The following is a 7870-nucleotide window of genomic DNA, read 5'->3' as shown; positions in this document are numbered from 1 at the left end:
AGACTGAGCAGCATCTAAAGTTTTAGACGCATAAGCAATGACGAAAGGGTCCTTACCTTCGCGCTGAGCCAGCGCTGCTCCTACTGCATGATTGGAAGCATCGCACATGATTTCAAACGGCTGGCTCCAGTCTGGTCCTCTCACAATTGGAGCTTGAGTCAGGGCGGTCTTCAGCTTATCAAACGCTTGTCTGCAATCCTCTCTGAACTCAAACTCAATATCTTTCTGCAGTAGTCTGGATAAGGGTAGTGCTTCCTTTAGTGAAGTCCTTAATAAATCTCCGGTAAAAACCTGCATGGCCAAGGAAAGAATGGACTTCCCTCACAGAGGAGGGGTAAGGTAAACTAGAAATAACATCCACCTTTGCTGGATCTACATAAATGCCAGTATTAGACACAACACGTCCTAGTACAATCCCTTGTTTTACCGTAAAGTGACATTTTTCAAAATTCAATACAAGGTTCGTACTAACACATCTATCTAACACTCTAGATAAACTATCTAAGCAAAGGCTAAATGAGTCACCATAAATGCTAAAATCATCCATAAAAACCTCTATACAGTTCTCAATAAGGTCAGAGAAAAGACTCATCATGCACCTTTGGAAAGTAGTTGGTGCATTGCATAAGCCAAAGGGAATTCTCTTATAAACATAAGTTCCAAAAGGACATGTAAAAGTAGTCTTTTCCTGATCTTTAGGAGCTATATGAATTTGAAAATAGCCTGTATAACCATCTAAAAAGCAATAATGGGATTTACCTGACAGGCGATCAAGCATCTGATTAATGAATGGCAAGGGGTAATGATCCTTGCGAGTAGCTTGGTTGAGACGCCTATAGTCAATGCAAACCCTCCATGAATTATGCGCTCTAGTTGTCAAAATCTCTCCATGCTCATTTCTTACTGTTGTGATTCCAGACTTCTTGGGCACAACTTGTACTGGACTGACCCATTCACTATCTGAGATATGGTAAATGATATCTTCTTCAAGTAGCCTGGTCACTTCTTTCTTGACAACTTCTAAGATGGTGGGATTCAATCTTCATTGAGGATGACGGAAAGGCTTTTCTCCCTCTTCTAGGAATATTTTGTGCTCACAAACCTGAGGGTTGATGCTTACTATATCCGCTAGGCTCCATCCAATCACTTTCTTATGTTTTCTCAGTACACTGAGTAGCTGTTCTTCTTGTTGGGAAGTGAGCTCCCTCGCAATGATAATTGAAAACTTCTGCTTGTCCTCAAGGTAAGCATACTTGAGGTGTGGAGGGAGGGGCTTTAATTCTAATTTCTGCTCATAGCCAGGCACTGGATTATCTGGAGCTGGTGATAATGGTGAAGTGCTCTCATTGTTCTCTGAAAATGTCCCCACACTTGGACCTTGCCCTATGTACTTCTCTTCTAATTCCTCCTGGTGAACTTCAGCCATGGTTTCATCTATGATGTCACACTAGGAGATAGAATGATCTTCCGGAGGGTGCTTGATGAGAGAACTTTTGCGCGGTCTAGAAATTTGCAGATAAATCCTCGTTGCAAGTATAGTTTCTAAACCAACAAAAGTCCGTTCATACAAACCTTTTGGTTGTCACAAGTAACAAACCCCTTTAAAATTGATAACCGAGTATTTAAACCTCGGGTCGTCTTCTCAAGGAACTGCAGGGACGTATGTTCTTATTATTGGTTATGAAGATTGTAAATTGGGGTTTCGAAGGTGAGGAACAGGTAGTTTAAATTGCAATTAAAGTGAGTAAAAGACTGTAATTTAAATAAATAACTGTAAAACACACTTTTGGCAAGGTATGAGAAATTAGAAGTCCTATCCTAGTTATCCTTATCAATGATGATGAAAATTAAATCTTAATTCCACTTAGTTAACCTTTGCTAGAGCAAAGGAAAGTCAAGTGACTAATTAGTTAGATCCTCAAATCCTAGTTAATCCCTAAGGAAAGATTGGGATTATTGAAGTTTAATTCAATTAGTAAAGATAACGATTATTAATCATGTTGAGTTTGATAACTCCTGAGTTTCTGGTTTCTTAACCAAGACCAAAAGGGGAAAAGTAAATCTACTAGAATAAAAATGTCTTTAGATTGGAGATAAAAGTAACATAAATAAAAGAAAGCAATATTAAACTGAAATACCTCAAATAACATTGATTCAAAGAGTAAATTGTAACATAGAAGAATTCATAATTAAATTGAGAACAAAATAAAAAGGAATATTGAACCTGGTAAAGAGATAATCCGGAAAGCGAATAAAATCCTAAATCTAAATCCTAATCCTAAAGAGAAAGGAGAGAATAAAATCCTAAATCTAAATACTAATTGGAGAGTCTCCCTAAATGGATGCATTCCCCCACTTTATAACCTCTGGTCTATGCCTTCTGGACTTGGATTTGGGCCAAAAAGGGCTTCAAAATTTACTATGAGCGTTTTCTACAATTTCTGGTGCGTGGCCTCTGTCACGTGTCCGTGTGGGTCACGCGGTCGCATCATTTGGAGTTTTCCTTGTCACGCGGTCACTTCAGTCATGCGGCCGCCTCATATGTGTTCTGCTTGTGGCGCGCAATCGTGTCAGTCATGCGGTTGCGTCGCTGTTGATTCGCGCTGGCATGCGGCCGCATTGCCCATGCGATCGCGTGGATGCCAGTTTCTTCAAAAACTCCGTTTTGTGCTTTTCTTCCATTTTTGTATATTTCCTTTCCATCCTTTAAGTCATTCCTACCTTAGAAGATCTGAAACTACTCAACACACGAATCATGGCATCGAATGGAAATAAAGGGTTATCAAAATAATTATTTTTAAGCATAAGAAACATGTTTTTCACATACATCACATAATAAGGCAGGGAAAGTAAAACCATGCAATTAATATGAATAAGTGGGTGAAGGATTGAATAAATCACTCAGATTAAGCACAAAATATATCATAAAATATGGGTTTATCAACCTCCCCACACTTAAACAATAGCATGTCCTTATGCTAAGTCTAAGATAAAGAGTAAGTTAAGGTTAAAGTGGTGGAATCTCATGCAATGCAATCTACTCTAAATGCAACTACCTACATGCATCATGCAATTCTTATTGTTATTCACTTGTATATAAAGCTTACATGTAGTTGAATTAATTCACATTCTCAAGGAGTCATATATATATATATATACATAGCCAAACCTTAGATAATGATAAAGCACTTTTACAGTTGAGATGGGAGAGAAAAACATTTTATAAACTTGCAAGACAATTAATAATTCAAGCAGAGATATATGTTAATGAGCTATTGAACCTTCATTGGATTTTGTGTTTACTCTCTAGTCACTCAGTGTTTATTGGGTTAATCACTCTATTCTTCTTTTTATCCTTCCTTTCTATAACTTTGTTCTTCATCTAACCAATCAACAATTATAGAATATAGACATACCAAAGTCATGAGGTCTTTAATTAAGGTTGTAATGGGGCCAAGGTAAAGGTAAAGGTATATGTATAAGTCTAAGTGAGCTAAATAAGTGAATTCTTGATTAGTCTAAGATCTCACCTAACATACATACTTTGTAAAGCAAAACTTCTTTACCTATTTTCCGACTTTTTCCCACTTTTGATGTTACATGCTCATACTTTAACTTTTGTCCCATGTGCATTTATTTTGCATTTGGGGAATTCTTTTGTATCCCCTTTATTCAAATACTGAAAAATAACATTTTTATCTTTTTTTTAACGCACATGGTAATTTAATTATTTGATTTTACATGAGCATGCTTCCCAAAATTTTTATTTGAATTATTTTATTCTTTTCAACTTTTCAACCTTTTGTTTTTATCATCCATGTTCCCAATAGGTTTCCCACACTTAAACAATTACACACTTTCTATCTTAAGCTAACCAAGGATTCAACTTGGGATTTTTATTTTGTTTTTCTGTTTAAGGCTAGTATTGTGGTTTATAGAATAAGAGGGGGTTTAAAAGTACAAGGGGGCTGACAAGGGTAATGTAAAAGGTAGGCTAATTTAGGATAAGTGAGCTAAAATCAAACAATGGCATCAATCACTCTCTTGGTATGTATTTCTTTTCTATAATTGGACATATAGATTAAAACAAAGTAAAGAACATCAGAATAAATAAGAAGGGCGGAACACACATGAATAAAAATTATGGTTTGAATTTAACCATACAATTAAGCTCAAAACTCTCAGGCTGTGTATTCTCTAACTCAAAAATCATTTATCAATTATGTATGTCATGCAAGTAAACTTAAAAGTTCCCATTATTCTCAATATAAAATTTATTTTGAATGGATTTAAAGTTCTAATGTTTCTCCTTGATGAAATATTGTTAACTAACTAACACATAATGCTATATATATGATGAGCGGATATTTTATACGCTTTTTGGGGTTAATTTCATATAGTTTTTAGTGTATTTTAGTTAGTTTTTTGTTTATTTTCAGTAGTTTCTAGGCAAAATTCATATTTCTGGACTTTACTATGAGTTTGTGTGTTTTTCTGTGATTTCAGGTATTTTCTGGCTGAAATTGAGGGAGCTGAGCAAAAATCTGATTCAGGCTGAAAAAGGACTGCTGAAGCTGTTGGATTCTGACCTCCCTGCACTCAAAGTGGATTTTCTGGAGCTACAGAACTCCAAATGGCGCGCTTCCAATTGCGTTGGAAAGTAGACATCTAGGGCTTTCCAGAATTATATAATAGTCCATACTTTGCTCAAGGATAGATGACGTAAACTGGCGTTCAACGCCAGTTCTATGTTGCTGTCTCTGTGGTGGTGGTCTGAGGATCTGCCTATTGTAGAGGAGGTGCTGACTGGATAGGGATCTCGGGGTCTACAGCTTGAATCTAAGGCGAAGCCTCCTGATATGATGCGGCCTGCTTTGTGCATGCCTGCGCAGCCTCGCTCTGTGGATGGGTATCTACCTCGTGATCATCCGCCTCCTCCTCAAATGGTGTGTCAGGCTCTGAGGGAATATCGCCGCCAGATCGGATCATCAGCTTCAGGTGCTCATAGCGTCGCTTGTTGCGATGCTCCATCTGGTCGAGCCGCCGAAACAGGCGGTGCACTAGGTGATAAACTGGCTCTGAGGCAGGTGGAGGTGTAGTGGTGGTAGCAGGGGTAGCTGTGGTAGCTGTGGAGGAAGAGGGGCCGGCAGATGGTGTGGCTGTCTCAGCAGTAGAAGTGAGGAATGGAGGTCTGTAGCCCAAAGCCAGAAAGTTCCTGCTATGAGGGATAATCTTCTTCCATTCTGTAGCAGGTGGCTTCTCATCAGCATCCTCCCAAGGCACGTCAGCTCGACGGCCCAGCTGTGTAATCAGATAAGGAAAGGGTAGAGTGCCTCGGACGTGGACCCTGGATATATAGTACCGGATAAAGCGTGGCAGGTACAGGTCCTTACCCTCCATCACACACCATAGGAGGGTGATCATAGCGGCAGGGATCTCTGTCTCATGGGTACTCGGCATGACAAAATTGCTCAGGATCTGGTGCCATAGCCGAGCCTCATCATTTAAGTAAATCCGCTTGATTCCATTTGGCATGGTGGTGTTATGACCCATGATCCATGGAACGGTCGAGTCAAGGGCTATCCTGGCCTTGACTGCATCCCAATCAAATTTCATGAAGCGCATATCCTCCTCAGCTCTTTGATAGCCATCCAGCTGATCAAATTTAGGCAAAAGCTTCAGAACATTCTCTATGGCCTCTTCAGTGACCAGAATCTGCTTACCCCTAAGGTTCACTGTATCTAGGGAAGTTTTGAAGTAATTATAGTAGAATTCCCTTACCCAAGATGCATTGACCTCAGTCAGGTTTCTCTCCAGGAAGAACCAGTCTCTTTGTTTGATTTGCACAGAGGTGTATTACTGGAGTTCTTCTGGGATTTTCAAAGTCCTCTCCAGGTACAGGTTCCTGGAGGTTGCAAACATCGGATATTTCAGCTCACAGTATCGGTTTGTAAATCTAAAGGGATCAGTGGCAGGGAGTAGCTGGTTAGCCTTCTCCTACGGGGTAAAGTGTTTCTCCCGCCAGGAGTCATCGTGCATGATATCCAGGATGGACTTAGAGGATTCTCCTCTTTTACGTTTGCCAGTAGTTGCCTTTGCTTTTCCTTTTCTTTCGCTGGCAGACATCCTAAAAAATAGAAAACCAGGATATAATAAAAACAGGAAAACAAATAGGCAAATAATCAAAAGAAACACAAGGTGGCAAAGGAGCAATAGAAGAGGAAATTGAGTTAAGTAAATTTGCATTTAAGGATTGTATAAGAGTTAGAATACTGAGAAAAAAAAATGTAACAATCCAAAATGTACTTCCATTCAAGTTGATTAGAAAAAGTATCATCATGCCTTGGTTAGAATGTTAAAAAGAAAGTGAAAAACTAGAAGAGATGTTTTGAAGTGTTAGGTTTGGTTAGAATTAAAAAAAAAGAGTTTAGAAAGTTAAAATTAGGGAATAAAAATGGATTAGAGTAAGTGACATGAGGATCAATTTCTAAATAACGAGAATTCACAAATTAAAGCAACAAATAACTCAAATTCAAACAAGGAAGTTAGGGATGACTCAAATGAAAATAGCAAAAAGTGGAAATGAATCATCCAAGATGCAATTTATAAACAAGGAAATTAAAAAGAATAAGAAAGCTTGCCCTGTCATTCAGCAATTGATTTGGTAAAAGCTGATTAAAGTAGAGTTCAAGTTTGCCAAAACCAAAACAGGAATGAAAATCAAAACAATGTACAGAAATTTGGGCAGCATTCCGGCTAAAATTGGATGTTCCCAGAAAATAAATAGCAATCAGAATAGTTCATATTAATTAAAACAGATTGCAATTAAAGAGTATGAACAGGAAAGAACATTTGCAATAGCAGCATGAACTTGAAGAACAGCATATGAACATTACTAACACACAGCAACAGCAGAATTGCGAAAATTATAAAACAAGAAACACGAACAGCGCAATTAAATAGGCCTAAATCCACTAACCACATCCTAGGCTACCTAACAACCTAAAATCCACTACAACATGCATATCTAACTAGCCTAAATATGAACATAAACAGAAAAATATGAATTAACTACGAATGGATAGAAGGGTGGTGTTCGTCGGAACCTGGTAGGCAAATTAAGGAGAGTGGGGCAGAGAGGTGTTTGGGGGATGGTGGCGGTGGCGGCTGGCGGGATGGTTGGCAGTGGCGCAGCGGGTGCTGTTCGGAGGCAGGGGCTTCGGGAAGGGTAATGGGAGTAGAGGGGAGAGAAAGGGGAGGAAGGGAAGGGGGAGTGGGTGGCGCATGGGGGGCGCGGCTGGGACGGGGCGGCGGCGGTGGGTGGTGGTCGCTAAGGGGGCAGTGGCGGTGGAGGGAGGAGGAAGAAGGAAGAAGAAGAAAGAAGGGGAAGGAGGAAGGGGGTGGCTTGGCGGTGGGGTCTGGGTGGTCGGCGGGATGGCGGCAGTTGGTGATGGTGGCTGGGTGGTGGTTGGGTGGTTGGAGAAGAAGAGAGGAAGGAGAAGGGGTTGGGGGGCAAATGGTAGGGTTCACCTGACTGGGGGGGTTATGGAATTTGAATCCACACGATCGGGGGCACGCGGTCGTGTGGTTTGGCTGAAATGGTGGTTGACGCAATCGCGTGAGTGGCGCGATCGCATGGAATAGCTAAAAGAGTGAATGACGCAATCGCCTGAGGAATGCGATCGCGTCGCTGGAAATTATGCTAAACGCACGATTCCAGCATCGTTTCAGCATAACTCTCTGTCTCCTTTTGGGATGTTGTGTAATCCATGCGACGCGATCGCGTCGCTCACGCTGTCGCGTGGGATTGATGTTGTGCAAGTGACGCGATCGCGTCAGGGACGCGATCGCGTGGGCGTTTTGTGCAAAA

The sequence above is a fragment of the Arachis hypogaea genome, chromosome 13 (genome assembly GCF_003086295.3).
Source record: "Arachis hypogaea cultivar Tifrunner chromosome 13, arahy.Tifrunner.gnm2.J5K5, whole genome shotgun sequence".
Lineage (NCBI taxonomy): Eukaryota > Viridiplantae > Streptophyta > Magnoliopsida > Fabales > Fabaceae > Arachis > Arachis hypogaea.
This window is presented reverse-complemented; position numbering follows the sequence as displayed.